Source organism: Podarcis cretensis (assembly GCF_951804945.1).
Source record: "Podarcis cretensis genome assembly, chromosome: 10".
In the NCBI taxonomy this organism is placed as follows: Eukaryota; Metazoa; Chordata; class Lepidosauria; order Squamata; family Lacertidae; genus Podarcis; species Podarcis cretensis.
The window spans coordinates 70,118,074-70,134,482 of record NC_137179.1 but is presented as its reverse complement, the minus strand read 5'-3'; the positions used below and the strand labels follow the sequence as shown (position 1 = coordinate 70,134,482).

General features: G+C 45.9%; 1 protein-coding gene and 1 pseudogene across 4 annotated transcripts in view; one reads left to right on the top strand and one right to left on the bottom strand.

Annotated features, from left to right (window-relative positions):
• The window catches only part of COG5 (component of oligomeric golgi complex 5), a 177,374-nt gene that overhangs the window by 69,942 nt on the left and 91,023 nt on the right, over window positions 1-16,409 (bottom strand). The window lies entirely within an intron of this gene.
• On the top strand, window positions 6,087-6,892 carry LOC307225529 (myosin light polypeptide 6 pseudogene; annotated as a pseudogene). The gene has a single exon. The product of its transcript is annotated as a myosin light polypeptide 6 pseudogene (transcript).

Sequence of the window (16,409 nt, the reverse complement as noted above, 5' to 3'; positions counted from 1 at the left end):
GGACAGATCCTGAAGCTGAGGCTCCAATACTTTGGCCACCTCATGAGAAGACTCCCTGGGAAAGACCCTGATGTGGGGAAAGATGGAGGGCACAAGGAGAAGGGGACGACAGAGGACAAGATGGTTGGACAGTGTTCTCGAAGCTACCTGCATGAGTTTGACCAAACTGCGGGAGGCAGTGGAAGACAGGAGTGCCTGGCGTGCTCTGGTCCATGGGGTCATGAAGAGTCGGACACGACTAAACGACTAAACAAGAACAACAACAACGGATCATATAGTCCAAACTTCTGCCATGCACTCCTCAGATGATCTGTGCAGAGGCCCTCCTTTCCCTAGGAGCTCGGTTATTTATTTTAGAAACCTTTTCAGGGACTAAACACGCACACACTTCAAATGTGAGCAGGGGGTTCTTCATATCAACGTTAAAAAGCAGAGCACTTTACCGGCAGCTGTGGTGGCTCCAGCCACCTCCAGGAGTTTTTGGATCACCAAAAACAGCCACGAGGCCCTGAAACCGCCAGAACAGCATTCCACGGCCGTTACCCTCAGTCCAGCACTTTCACATGCAGCACCGAGAAAGAGGAAAGAAATGAGAGGAGGCAGCAGTAATTTGGAGAAAGAGGAGGGCAGCAGTGAGATGTTAGACAGCGACTGGAAGTGGGTTTGGGATACTGGGAGAGATGTGGTGGGCTGGATGGAAAGGCCTGGCAGGTTGGGTCTGGCCCATGGACAGAAGGTTCCCCGCAGCTAGTTTAACATGTACCACCAACACCTGAGAAACAGAGAAATGAAACATTTCCCTGGTTCTCAAGGAAACGAAAGAAGGCCCACAACATGCAATAACTAAATCAGGGGTCAGCAACTTTTTTCAGCCGGGGGCTGGTCCACCGTCCCTCAGACCATGTGGTGTGCTGGACTATATTTTGAAAAAAAATAATGAACAAATTCCTATGCCCCACAAATAACTCAGAGATGCATTTTAAATAAAAGGACACATTCTACTCATGTAAAAACAAGCTGATTTCCGGTCCATCTGCAGGCCAGATTGAGAAGGCGATTAGGCCGGATCCGGCCCCCTTAGGTTGCCTCCACCTGAACTAAATCATGTGCTAATTAGGTAAAGGTAAAGGTACCCCTGCCCGTACGGGCCAGTCTTGACAGACTCTGGGGTTGTGCACCCATCTCACTCAAGAGGCCAGGGGCCAGCGCTGTCCGGAGACACTTCCGGGTCACGTGACCAGCGTGACAAAGCTGCATCTGGCGAGCCAGAGCCGCACACGGAAACGCCGTTTACCTTCCCGCTGGTAAGCGGTCCCTATTTATCTATTTGCACCCGGAGGTGCTTTCGAACTGCTAGGTTGGCAGGCGCTGGGACCGAGCAGCGGGAGCGCACCCCGCCGCAGGGATTCGAACCGCCGACCTTTCGATCGGCAAGTCCTAGGCGCTGAGGCTTTAACCCACAGCGCCACCTGCGTCCCCTATGTGCTAATTAAGCTGAACTAAAGTGCAAGCTGTGGGCACACTCTATGAAAAGCAACTGTCCCCTTGATACGGAATCGCAAGTATTTCTTAAAAAAAATGATATCTAACAAGCAGGCTTCCTTTTGAAATCCTATTGAATTTGTTAAATTTGTTAAATTGAGTAACCGTTGTTCTGGCAAAATCTTTCCTTTCCCCCTGAAATTCCAGCCTTGGAAAAAGTCCTGTGTGACTTGAAAGCTTGAATCCCACATTCCATTAAAAAGAAAACTGCAGTTATTACATGATGGCCTAATCACGTACCACTCTCATCATTTGATGACTTCTAGCAAGAAAACAATTACGTCTCCACAGCAAGGCAGGTTATCGATGAAAGGACATTTTAAAAGTGTGATAGGTAAAGGTTATTAACCTTACAAATGTTTGTAGATTGCAATACACCTACAATCTACACTATATGCAATTTTAATATATTGATCCCTATGGGTAACCAAAAGTTTACTAACAGCTGATTAGTAGCATTCAAGCTCTTTACCTACTTTGTCAAAAAGTCAAAGAAACAATACAGGTGCATTCCCACCCCCCTCCCAACCAATTCTATTCACACTTATAGGGAGAAAGACAAACTTAGGGTTCTCATTTACATTAATGATTTGAGCAAAGATTAATATGGAGTACAAAGATGTAATCTTGTGCATGTGGCATAAATTTCACCAAGAGCACTTCTGCCTCAATATGCAATTATTCAGAATTTAATGAGCAGCCTGGAGAGAAAACAAGATGGAGAATGTATAGGTCTAAAGGGGATCATGCAGTAGAATAAATAAGTGAAATCAGATTATCAACCCAAGGAGAAAAAGGAAGAAGAATTATATTATTTTCCCTTTGCGGGACCTCAAGGGTCATCTGACAGAGTTTTGACTCTGCTGTACACAGATGTGGTCTATTAATGCTGCCCATGTAATCATAGCTCACCTAATTCAATTACTTCAGAACCTGTTAACAATCAAACAGTCAACGGCCCAAGACACAAATGGAATTACATAGACTGGGGGAGAAAATAATTTAACACAATACATCTTATCAGGAAGGGATGAGCTTTAACAATTATAAACCTTATTTTTGAAATGAGCCAGAGAAATACAGAGGTTGCCAGATTAAATTACTGGAGTAAACTACACAGGAATATAAATCAATGGACGAGGCAAACAAAGCTCTACTCTCTATGCCTGGTAGGAGTGCGTATATTTCATGTAAATGCGGGGAGAATTTGAGGATGTGCTTCATCTTGGTGAGCTTCAAGGTCAGGAAGCATTGGTCAGAACTTAGGTAGCAGTAGCTACAGCATAACATCACAACTCATAGCACTGAGCTGCTTTTGAAAGCAGTTTCAGTGTCTAGTGCAATTATACAAGAAAGGGACACCATTGCCAAAACACATAACTACAATGTCATTCCAAGCTATGACTGGTAACCAGTGGCATAGCGTGGGGGGTGCAGGGGGGGCCATCCGCACCGGGCGCAACATCTGGGGGGGCGTGCTTGCACTTGCAGCTCTCTGCCCCCTGCTAAAATCCATGGGTTAGGGGGAGCAAATTACTTGCCTTGCCCTGGGTGCTGACAACCCACGCTACGCCACTGCTGGTAACTAAATGATTGGAGATGAAACACATCTTAAAAGCAGCCACTAAAGAACCAGCTATGCCCATGCAGACCCAAGCACATAATATTTGGCGATGTGTTTTTGCTATATTTATACCACCTTGACTGCAGAGATGAGACAAGGTATAAATTAATTAGTTAGGATGATAAATCAACATGAAGCACAGCAGACAGACCTGCCTGCTTGCCTCATGTGGGATGCTAAGAGAGTTACTAATTATATTTCTCTTTGGAATTGGGGTGAGGAGTGTTAATAAAAATCTCATTTCATTGAACATCCAGCTGCATATTTGTATTTCATGTAATGCTAAGATGATTACACAAACTTGCCTTCATGAATAAGCTGAAAAAATATGTTTGTTCATCTATCTATAAATAGACACTGCTCATGTCAGGAAAGGCTTTGTGTAGCTTTTAGATCAGAAAGGGATCCTACTTTTAATACTCTCTAAAGCAATATCTCTAAAGCAGACTGTAAGCCAATATTTCTTAGGGAAGCTCTCTCATTCTTAACATTTTTTAGGCAGTGTGCCCGGGGCAGTGCAGATTAACCGGTGGGCGAAAAGGAAAGCAAATCTGGGCAAGACTAGGACATGGAATATATATGCAAACATTTCCCAACAAGTTCTCCAAGAAAATCAACTGCTAAATTGAATAAAAAGTTTTTTAAAAGTTACTATAAATAGTTAAAACCAATATTTTTAAAAACCAGTGATTTGTCTGTTATTTTTAATCACAAACACATATGAATGTTGTTATGCTTAAACTAGAGAGACTTACCTATTTTGCAGGTGGGGGAGAAAAGGAAGGTATCACAAAAGTAGAGTGGGGGGGAATGGAAGGAGTTTTGGGAACAATGAATTCTTACACATGAATACTGAAGCACGAAGAGGTATTTGCTAAGTAGCATGGAAAAGAACAGACCAGTATTTGCAAATGCCCCATTATCCACTCCCTAAACCTTTAGTTCTAAATTTGAATTTATGAGTCACAGACACCTACTACACAGACATACAAACCATGCCTCTCCATTTTTGTTGAAAAAGTGACATAAAGGCTTGGGAGTAATAGGATGGAGAATCTCACTAGCCTGAGAAGAAATGAAAAACACTGGAAAACAAATGAAATCCTCATTGTTCATTTAGATTACACTAACCAACATACATAGGGCAAAATGGCCTTATCAAGTCATGAAAGTAAATGAAAATGCCCTTTTACAGTTTAGCTGAAGGCCGACACTTGACTGCGTGATTGTTCTCAATTCACTGTGCCACACAAGCTGACATTCCCACTCAAACTGGGGTGTAGGAACTGGTCTTATTTATTTCTGTTTTATTTATTTGGGTGGGATGAAAACATAGAACAAACGGTATACAGCTTGAACTACAGGTTTTGTAAAGTATAGTGGTGCCTCGCAAGACCAAAAGAATCCGTTCCGCGAGTCTCTTCGTCTAGCGGTTTTTTCGTCTTGCGAAGCAAGCCCATTAGCGGCTTAGCGGATTAGCGCTATTAGCGGCTAAGGGGCTTAGCGGATCAGCTGATAAGCGGCTTAGCGGGTCAGCTGTTAAGCGGCTTAGCGGATCAGCTGATAAGCGGCTTAGCAGCTTAGAAAAAGGGGGGAAGGGGGAAAAAACCGCAGGAACTCGCAAGACATTTTCGTCTTGCGAAGCAAGCCCATAGGAAATTCCGTTTTGTGAAGCACCTCCAAAACGGAAAACCCTTTCGTCTAGCGGGTTTTCCGTCTTGCAAGGCATTCGTCTTGCGGGGCACCACTGTATCCTAAGAGCTGTCTCCTCCTATACAAGTCCATGTAAACATGGAGGTTAGCTCCTGGGACCCTGTCCCTCTACCACAGGGGTTGCCAAGCTTTTTGGGGGTTGGGCTGGTTCACCACACCACAAACCTCCTGGTGGGCCGAAAGGGCTGCTTTGGGGCTACTCGTTCCTCCTCCTCCTCCACCGACGACAGTGGCAGAGGTGGTGGCGGAGAAACAGCAGCCCAAAAGGGCTACTTTCGGGCTGCTCGTTCCTCTGCCGCTGATGACAGCCTTTGCTGCCCACAAGGGCAGGCACAGGAACTGTGGCGGCACGAGCAGTGGCAGCAAACAGCTTGGTCCAATTAGGGGTTGCTGGACTGTGTTTGGCCAGCTCAGCCCAGCCCCCTTCCTCCTCTCGGCCGCGCGCAGTCGCTGCTCGCCCATTGGCCAGGGCGATTGGCCGGTGATTTGCTGCACCAGGAGGAGGGAGGAGGTTCCACTGAGGTGAGGGAGAGGGGGGGAAATGTCACGGGGGGGGGGAATGGTCCCGCGCCCGGAAAAAAAAACCCAGAATCCCCGCGCCAATCCACAGAACTGGCCATGGGCCTTAGGTTGGCGACCTCTGCTCTGTTGACCACCATGAAGGACTAAGGCAAGAATGGGGAACATGTAGCCCTGCAGATGTTGCTAAACTTCAATTCTCTTCATCCTTGGCCATTGGCTATTCATCCTTGTCCGTTGGCTGGGGAAGATAGGAGCCGGAGTCCATCAACATCTGCAGGGCCATAGGTTCCCCACAACTGGACTAGGCCTTCTTTCATGTGGAGGGCTCCCTGGCTTGCCTTCTGGTGGGAAATTTACATTTATCTATTTTGGCAGGAATTCTAGGAGCTGTATTTTAATAGTTTGCTGAAGTATTTACATATTTCAAAACTTCTGATTGCTTAAATGGTGAGGATAAATCAAAGATGGGGAACCTTCCGGGGTGCATGGGATCTCCCACCAGGGACTTTGGAGATTTGGTGCTTTGAAGTCCTTTACTTGGGACCTCAAAGCAAGTAGAAGATAGGAAGGTGCTGCTAAAGAGAACATTTCTGCTCCTTCTTCCTTCTGAAGGAAAAAATACCCTTCTAGTTAGCAGTGCACTGCTGACTGCTACATGTGCGGCCAAACGGAGCAGGTTTAGGTGCAAGAGTGCTCTCACATGTACCTAGGCTGCGCAGCAGCACCCTCACATCGTATCAGGGGTCCTGCTCACGCCAGGCGAGAGGAACTGAGAGCAGCCGGAATCATGTGTGACTTCTCGGAAGACCAGACCGCTGAGTTCAAGGAGGCTTTCCAGCTCTTTGACAGAACTGGAGATGGGAAGATCCTGTACAGTGTAGCGATGTCATGAGAGCCCTGGGCCAGAATCCTACCAATGCTGAAGTCATGAAAGTTCTGGGGAACCCCAAGAGTGATGAAATGAATGCAAAGACACTGAGCTTTGAGCAGTTCCTGTCCATGATGCAGACCACTGCCAAGAACAAGGATCAAGGCTGCTTTGAGGAGGGCAACGGGACGGTCATGGGAGCAGAGATACGCCATGTGCTTGTCACCCATGGGGAGAAGATGACCGAGGAAGAAGTAGAGATGCTTGTGGCCGGCCATGAAGACAGCAATGGCTGCATTAACTATGAAGAGTTGGTGAGGATGGTTCTGAGTGGCTGAAGAACACCTCTAGCTTCTCCCAAGAACCTCTTCCAGTTTATCCTTAAAATGTTTGTGCCTTTTTATCTGTGTCTGAAACTACTTTTGGTTCCCACTTTCTCCAACCTCTTGGTTTAGTCCTTGAGGCGAGGGCTAAGGAAAGGAAGAAAAAAGCATTTGTCTGAAGGGGGGTGTTCCTGAAGGGAAGGGTAGCAAACTGCTGGCTGGTCTTGCATCACTTTATTTCCAGTAGTGTTCAGCTTATTTCATCTCGGTTGCTTTAATAAACTGTTCCCAAAAATGTCTTACTAAAAAAATAATAATCAGGGGTCCTGCTCAGCATTGGGTATTGTTGTGAGACAAAGTTCTCTGCAGAAAGCTCTCTTACAATCCTGCTACATTGGCTACATGATCCAAGTGTGGTTGCATGAGCTGATGGGCAGGCGAGCATGATATGGGGAAAACCGGACCCCCCAGTTGGCCAAGACGAGTCTGTAGGCCAAAGGTTCCTCATCCCTGGATTTGCTCGCACATAAAGCAGTCAGATTGAACAACTCAAAATGTAGGAAGATGGCCCCTGTTAAGTAGAAACAGTTTTAACCACATGCCTTATGATGTATTTAAGTGACCCATTTTAAACACTTTTTCTGGGATGGTCAGAAAAGGTTTTAGGCCCCACAAAGTCAGCCAGATTGGGTAGTTGGAAATTATGCACCCTAAGCTCCAATAGATATTTTTGTTTCATTCATATACCTTATGATAGGATGGCCAAACTTGGCCCTCCAGCTGTTTTGGGACTACAACTCCCTACATCATCCCTAGCTAACAGGACCAGTGGTCAGGGATGATGGGAATTGTAATCCCAAAACAGCTGGAAGGCCAAGTTTGGCCATCACTGCCAAGAGGTAATATCTAGCTCCAGAAAGGAATTTTGGTGGCCTGCCACCCCTTAAGAACCCCAACAGTTCTCATAAGACTGGTAGTTTGGGAAATGCCATAACTTTTGTAAGATGCCTAGATCACGAACCCTTTTGTGCATTATGATAGTACAACCTGGGCTCTTAAGACTATATGGGAGATTATGGCTTTGAGAGAAGCTGAGCGTGAAAGCATTTTCAGACATTTGTGAACACAATTTTTCTACGTGTTGGATTTTCTATGCTTTGTATATGAGCCAGTAAAACACACTGGAAAGATCACAGAAATGCACTGAAGATTAATTCCAGTACTGAACTCATGGCTCTCTAGCCCTCGGGGGCACAAGTTATGGTGCTGTCATTGACTTGTTTCCCCCGAGTGAGTTATTTAAGTCCAACTTGTAACATGCCATATGGACAATTTAACATACTTAAAACAGAATCCCAAATTCTTTGTTTAATTATGCTGAAAAAGAGGGAGGGGTGAGATCCAGTACTGTACTCACTGAGTATCTGCTATCCCAGTCCTCCTCCCCTAGCTCCACTGTCAGAGTAGATGCTGAAAATCTGGCATGCAACATTACTTTTTAAACAGCTCATGATTCTCTTTCTTTTGAAATGCTGTTGTCGTGACAGGTTTCTGTGGTACTTGCTTGCAACAGTCGCTACTTTCGCCTTCTCCATTTCTATTTTAAAAATGTAACTTGTAGCAACGACAACAGAAAAACCTAATTGGGGCGTGTGGCTACAGAAGCACCGAAAGATCAGCAGGGAAACAGGGGGAAATTATTTCCAAAAATGCCAGGGCGAGCTGTTCACATGCAGTCCACTCCTCTCCTATTGCAACTTATGAAGAACTCGAGTAATTTCCAAGTCCCAGATTTCCCCCATGGGTTTTAAGACTCTAGCAAAGGTAAAGGTAAAGGTAAAGGTAAAGGTAAAGGTAAAGGTAAAGGTAAAGGTAAAGGTACCCCTGACCAACAGGTCCAGTCGTGACCGACTCTGGGGTTGCGCGCTCATCTCGCTCAAGAGGCTGGGAGCCGGCGCTTGTCCGAAGACAGCTTCCGGGTCACGTGGCCAGCGTGACTAAGCCGCGGCTGGTGAGCCAGCACCAGCGCAGCACACGGAAACCCCGTTTACCTTCCCGCTGGAGAGCGGTCCCTATTTATCGACTCACACTTTAAGGTGCTTTCGAACTGCTAGGTGGGCTGGAGATGGGACCGAACGACGGGAGCTCACCCCGTCGCGGGGATTCAAACCGCCGACCTTTCGATCAGCAAGTCCTAGGCTCTGTGGTTTAACCCACGGCGCCACCTGCATCCCTAAGACTCTAGTAGAACATCGCAAACCCAGGAAAGCATTCACTGAAGCCTGTGACTTTAAAGGAATTTGGAGTAATTTAAAGATAGATAAGGACAGACATCTATCTAACATAGATGAGGATAGAGAAGGGTTGTAAGGGCAGCGGAGTGGGACCTGAAAATTCCCCAGCCTCCCCCCCCCCCAGGGCTTCACCTTTCTAGATATGGAATAGTTCATACATTTGCGAATGATCAGAACACTACTTAAGACAATGTTCAGAATCCAATCAGTGCGAACTGGACATTTAAGTCTAACACTCACAGAAATATTTGGCCGTCAAACATGTGCATCTTTGTAGAGGAACTCAGATATATTTGTTTCGCTTTATTAGATGGCTACTAGATTAAAAGAGGAAAAGAGATGCGGTTTCTATTAATAATTTGCCCCATTGATTTGAACAGGGGTCAGCAAACTTTTTCAGCAGGGGGCGGTCCACTGTACCTCAGACCTTCTGGGGGGCCGGATTCTATTTTGAAAGGGAAAAAAACCAAAAAATAATTCCTATGCCCCACAAATAACCCAGAGAAGCATTTTAAATAAAAGGGCACATTCTACTCATGTAAAAACACGCTGATTCCCAGACTGTCTGCGGGCTGGATTTAGAAGGCGATTGGGCCGGATCCGGCCCCCGGGCCTTAGTTTGCCTACCCATGGCTTAGAAGAATGTCCAAAGTTCTAGAAGATTGAAAACCAGAGATTACAGCACTAGTTACAAAACATGGCTGTTGTTCTTAACTACTGGATCTACATAGACTTTTTATCTCTCTTTTAAATCACCAAGTCTTCAATTTTGCTTACTTACAATTTTATTTTATTTATATCAGTACCTGTGGTATTTGTTGTATTAAATAGAATACAAACTGGTTTTTAACTGTATAATATCTCTCTCTCTCTCTCTCTCTCTCTCTCACACACACACACACACACTTCCCCCCCCCATGGTTTTAGGTCTTTGTTTAATGTTTTTAGAGGTTATTACCTGGGATGTTCTTCAGTGTACATGGTGGAGAATAGGAAAAGGATGACCGATCGATCAGCTTATAACTTTATGAATTTTTACTCTGTATAGGGTGCTACAAGAAACTGTTGCTTTTGATAACTCAGTGAGAGATTTACGTAATGGAACACAGAAGGGTGCAAATTCTAAGGTAAATATGTTCACGTCAGACAATCTTCTGAACCATCATTTGGAAATAAGCTACAGTCATCCCTTTATTGTCCTTGTATGTGCATGTGGCCTCCTTCTTAGTTTCTTGTTTAGCACTTGGCAAAATTCGCTGCTATATCCAAATGAAAAATAATGGTTTGTTTGCGTCCTCTGTACCAGAAACTACTCCCAGACCATCATACCTGATTTCGGCTTAGAAGATTCTCTTTGTGACGCATAGAATAAAATTGGTATCACATAGTGTAGGCATGTCCAACAGGTAGATCTACTGGTAGATCACTGGACGTCTGTGGTAGATCACTGGCTCCCCCCAAAGAAGCTCAACAACTTTGGCTCCCCTAAAAAAGCTCAATATTTTAGCCCTGCACCCCACAAAAAATAGCACTTTCCTTCTTCCGTAAAAAAAGCTCGATGAGTATGACCTGAACCCCTAAAAAATGGACCTTCCTCCTCCCTAACAAAAGCCTAACAACTTTGGCTCGGATCCCTAAGAAACGGGCCTTCCTCCTTCCTAAAAAAAAAACTCAACAACTTTGGCCTGAACCTCCAAAAAGGGGAGGTTAAAAACTGCTGGTTTTTAACTCTGTGAGTAGATCGCAGTCTCTTGGGAGTTGGCCACCCCGACATAGTGGACCATTTCATGGAATACCCTGACATCCATCATATAATATGCTTATGGTTATAATTTCTGAAGTCACTGGGAAATGAACCCAAGGCTTGATTAAAATTGTCTGGCGCATCATGGTTGTTAATGGGCCTGTTCCAGAAGATGCCCACTTCCTGTTGAGTTTCAGGTGTTTAGCGAAGACACTTATTTTAGCAGGCATTTAGAGCAAGCTTTTATGATGTTACGTTAATTTAATTTAATGTTTTCATTTTTTTGCAACATCGTTGTACTTTATTTAGAAACCACAATGTTAGGTATATGAAATGATGAAACAAACAAAACAAGCAAGTAGGGAGATGAGATCTGCCCTCCTCCCATTACCTGACTCTAACCTAGACAGCATCTTAAAAAGCAGAGACATCACCTTGCTGACAAAGGTCCATATAAGCTATGGTTTTCCCAGTAGTGATGTATGGAAGTCAAAGCTGGACCATAAAGAAGGCTGATCGCCGAAGAATTGATGCTTTTGAATTTTGGTGCTGGAGGAGACTCTTGAGAGTCCCATGGACTGCAAGAAGATCAAACCTATCCATTCTTCAGGAAATCATCCCTGAGTGCTCACTGGAAGGACAGATCCTGAAGATGAGGCTCCAATACTTTGGCCACCTCATGAGAAGAGAAGACTCCCTTGAAAAGACCCTGATGTTGGGAAAGTCTGAGGGCACAAGGAGAAGGGGACGACAGAGGATGAGATGGTTGGACAGTGTTCTCGAAGGAACGAACATGAGTTTGACCAAACTGCAGGAGGTAGTGGAAGACAGGAGTGCCTGGCATGCTCTGGTCCATGGGGTCACGAAGAGTCGGACATGACTAAACAACAACAGACCTACAGCAATTGAAAGAATCCCCAGCCCCCCACTGATCAGAGCACAGAGTTATAATTTCTGAGCCCCTCTGTAAGAAAGCCCAGTTTCTCCAATCCCACAATTTTTAAGATTTCAGTTGTGGCAGCATTTATCTGATTTGGAGACATGCTTGGAATATATAGCAATGAGGGATCTGAAGTGGTAATACATTTTTCATGTCCAGGGAATACGTGGACAAACAGTTGATGGGCCCATGCCAAATAATGTTTTTCTTCTGACAGATGTTTTTAAGCGCAAAGTCAGAACAGATCGGGGGGAAGCAGAGAACAGTATGCAATGACAAGTCAGTGCCAGGATGCTGTCAATCTACTGCATCCGATGTCTGAAACAGTGATTTCTCTCCCCCAATGTAAGGGAACACAAAAAGCCTACCAGCTCAATGTGAATCCCCTCATATGGGCAGCTGTGGTTAACCAATGCCAGTTCTGCCACGGGCACTGCAATCTGTACCCGGTAAAGTAAATTCCATACCATATCTTGAAACATTTGCCACCTTTCACAAAACTCTTAGGATTAACAGACCCCTCTGGCTACATGAATCAATTAAAAAAATCCCCCAGCAATGCGAAAACTGTTGGAATCTTGGATTAGGAATCAGCAGTTGGTGGCTCAGGGCTACATCTGATGGAATAGCTGCCCCCAGATGACAGTTGGGGGGGGGCTGGCCTTTCACAGCAGAGCCGATGGAGTGAACTTTGCTTCCCAGCACTCCTGCTAGCGCACAGCACCGGGACTCAAATGGACAGGAAGCCTGAAGAGGGACTTCCTGTAGTCCATAGCAGCCCCTTCCTCCCTGACCCTCAAGTCTATGCTATTATTGACTGGTATCCAGGACAGCATAGTTGGAAAAGCCTGATACCACCCATCCAAACTGAACTAGCACTCAAGAACAGCCCTGAGTGCTCACTGGAAGGACAGATCCTGAAGCTGAGGCTCCAAGACTTTGGCCACCTCATGAGAAGAGAAGACTCCCTGGAAAAGACCCTGATGCTGGGAAAGATGAAGGGCACAAGGAGAAGGGGACGACAGAGGACGAGATGGTTGGACAGTGTTCTCGAAGCTATGAACATGAGTCTGACCAAACTGCGGGAGGCAGTGGAAGACAGGAGTGCCTGGCGTGCTCTGGTCCAGGGGGTCACAAAGAGTCAGACACAACTAAATGACTAAACAACAACAAAGCACTCAAGATTAGCACCGGCAGGAAACTCAATGAAGGCCCAAAAGGCATAATCAATCTTTCTCTTACCCAGGTTGTTACACCCCCCAATTCCATCTCTCCCACCCCATGACCAATATGGCAGGGACATTTCCACCCCATCATGTTCATTACCTGCATGGCTCAATACCTCCAAAGTAACAGAAACAATAAAACCAAGGAGGGGGAGAAAGCTCTTTCTCATTTATGGCCCCCCAGGGCCCAATAAGACTTCCCACCATCCTCATCTTGCTAGGAAGCTGCCAGTTATAACCCAAACATCAAAAAGATTTGCTACCATTTTTCAAAGAGGCCCAAGGCAAAACTTGGACAGCAGCAGCAGCAGCAGCTGAGAGAAAAGCAACTGAAGAATCAGAGTGCCAAGAAGCTGAAGCTGAGGCGCTCTTGTGAAAAACCAAATATATGGGGCACCCATTTCTCACACCCAAGATTATTTAGAAGGTAAGCTGTTGAGAGGGACGCGGGTGGCGCTGTGGGTTAAACCACAGATTCTAGGACTTGCCGATCAGAAGGTTGGCGGTTCGAATCCCCACGACGGGGTGAGCTCCCATTGCTCAGTCCCTGCTCCTGCCAACCTAGCAGTTCAAAAGCACGTCAAAGTCCAAGTAGATAAATAGGTACTGCTCCGGCAAGAAGGTAAACGGCGTTTCTGTGCGCTGCTCTGGTTCGCCAGAAGCGGCTTAGTCATGCTGGCCACATGACCTGGAAGCTGTACGCCGGCTCCCTCGGCCAATAAAGTGAGATAAGCACCGCAACCCCAGAGTCGGCCACGACTGGACCTAATGGTCAGGGGTCCCTTTACCTTTATTTAAGCTGCTGAGCTGGAGAAGCCTGGTACAAAATTCTAAGACTGTGGGCAGTCACTGTTCACCAGATTTGGAATTTGTAGCTGTTAAATGTAGACCAGCCTATCTCCCTAGGGAGTTCACAGCTGTTATGCTAACTGGTGTGTACGTGCCACCAGATGCTAATGCCAACTTGGCTTTGGGATGCCTGCAGAGCCTTATCAGCAGCCAGCAAGACAAGTATCCTGAAGCTGTGCACATCATTGCGGGAGACTTCAACCATGTTGAACTTAAAACAGTGCTCCCAACGCTCTATCAGCATGTGAAATGTCCCACAAGAGGGGACAAGACACTGGATAAAGTTTATTCGAATGTAAATCACGGCTATAGGGCTTTACAGTTGCCACATTTGGGCCAGTCCGACCATATGTCTCTGTTCCTGGTACCAGCATATATCCCACTCAGGAAACGGGCTCCCACAATATCAAGGACTGTTAAAATCTGGCCTGAAGGTGCTATTCACCAGCTGCAGGACTGTTTTGAGAGAACCAATTGGGATATTTTCGATCGTTCAGACCTGGAGGAGCACACGGCGGCAGTTCTGTGCTATATCAATCACTGCACAGACACTGTCACAGTAAATAAATCCATCCGGTTTTACCCCAATCAGAAACCCTGGATGAATAGAGAGGTCCAATGCCTGTTGCGGGAAAGAAACAGGGCTTTCAGGTCGGGCGAGGTGCAGCTTTACAGTGTGGCAAGAGCAAACTTGAAGAGGGGTATTCGACGGGCGAAACTGGATTATAGACAGAGGATTGAGGATAATTTAAGGAGCAACAACACAAGACAGATGTGGCAGGGGATTCAGCATATTACCAACTATAAACCTAACCTTGGTGCTGTCGACGGTGACCCTTTGCTGGCGGAGGAGCTTAACCTCTTCTTTGCTCGCTTCGAGAGGGAGCCACCTGAGACGTCGGTATTACAGCCACCAGCCCATAGGGGCCCCTCATTCACTGTAGAGGAGCACGAGGTGAGACAGGTATTGAGGATGGTGAATCCGAGGAAGGCTGCTGGACCTGATGGCATCACTGGAAAGGTGTTGAAGGGCTGTGCGGATCAGCTGGCGAGGGTCTTTACTAAGATCTTCAACAAGTCCTTACACCAGTCTATTGTCCCACCCTGCCTGAAGTCGTCAACTATTGTTCCTCTGCCTAAAAAACCCACAATCAGTAGTTTGAATGACTACAGACCAGTTGCACTGACTCCAATCATCATGAAGTGCTTTGAGAAACTGGTGCGCCGTCACATTATTTCCTGTCTTCCACCAATTTTTGACAACTACCAGTTTGCATACAGGGCAAATAGATCCACAGAAGACGCTATCACCACCACTCTCCATGCTGCTCTGTCCCATCTGGAGCAGCCGGGGAGTTATGTGAGGCTGCTGTTTGTGGATTTTAGCTCTGCTTTTAACACTATCCTCCCCCATAGACTGGTGTCCAAGCTAGAGGCGATTGGACTCTCCAACTCCACCTGTCTCTGGGTTTTGGATTTTTTGTCAGAACGTTCTCAGAGGGTTAGAGTAGGGTCACATATGTCCAAAGCCCTTAGCCTTAACACCGGCTCACCACAGGGTTGTGTGTTGAGTCCCCTGCTCTTTACTCTCTATACGTATGACTGTACAGCCATCTATTCCAGCAACAAAATCATCAAGTTTGCTGATGACACTACGGTGGTGGGGCTCATTTCAGGAGGGGATGAGTCCGCCTATCGGGACGAGGTGGAGCGGCTCTGTGTTTGGTGTGGAGAGAACAATCTGGCTCTTAATACAGCTAAGACCAAGGAATTGGTGATGGATTACAGGACAAAAAAGGCGGTCATTCAGCCCTTGTATATCAACGGGGAACGGGTGGAGAGGGTGGCGGAATTCAGGTTTTTGGGAGTGACTATCGATCAGGGCATGACTTGGAGCGCAAATACCACTGCTCTGGTGAAGAAGGCTCAGCAGAGAATTTATTTCCTCAGACTTTTAAAGAAGAACAATCTGAGTGAGAAACTGCTGGTGTCCTTCTACCGAGGCTCCATAGAGAGCATTCTCACATACTGTATTTGTGCTTGGTTCTCCAGTTGTACAGCTAGGGAGAAGAAGGTGCTCCAGAAGGTCATAACCACAGCCCAAAGGATTATTGGTCATCCTCTCCCATCTTTGGAAGAACTGTACGGTTTCCGTTGTCTTAGGAAAGCAAACAACATCCTGCAGGATGCATCTCACCCGGGATACAGTCTGTTTGCACTACTGCCTTCTGGCAGGAGATATAGAAACATCAAGTCAAGGACAAATAGACTGAAAAATAGTTTCTATCCAAGAGCTGTGGCCTTTTTGAATGCTGTAACTCGATAGTGTGACCTGGGAGTTTGATGGGTGTGGGTGTGGGTGTGGCTGGAATGTGGTTTGTTTGGTTGTTGTTGCTGTTTTGCTTTTGTTGTTTTTTTAAGGGATGACATCCAATTTCGTTGCACTGTGCAATGTTGCACTTGTGTAATGACAATAAAGAATCTATCTATCTATCTATCTATCTATCTATCTAATGGTCAGGGGTCCCTTTACCTTTATTTAAGCTGCTGAGCTGGAGAAGCCTGGTACTGGTAAGTAACACCTGGCATGCTTCACAGCTTCAGTAATTAAAGTGAAGTCAGCCTCACATCTTCAAAGATGATCACCTTAAGGATTTCCCTTTCAGATGGTTCACAGTTGAAACTCAAAAGATCTTTTGCACCAAAGGCTATGAAGCTTAGCAGACAGCATAGCCAGAGGCAGAGTCTGACTCACCAGGAATTT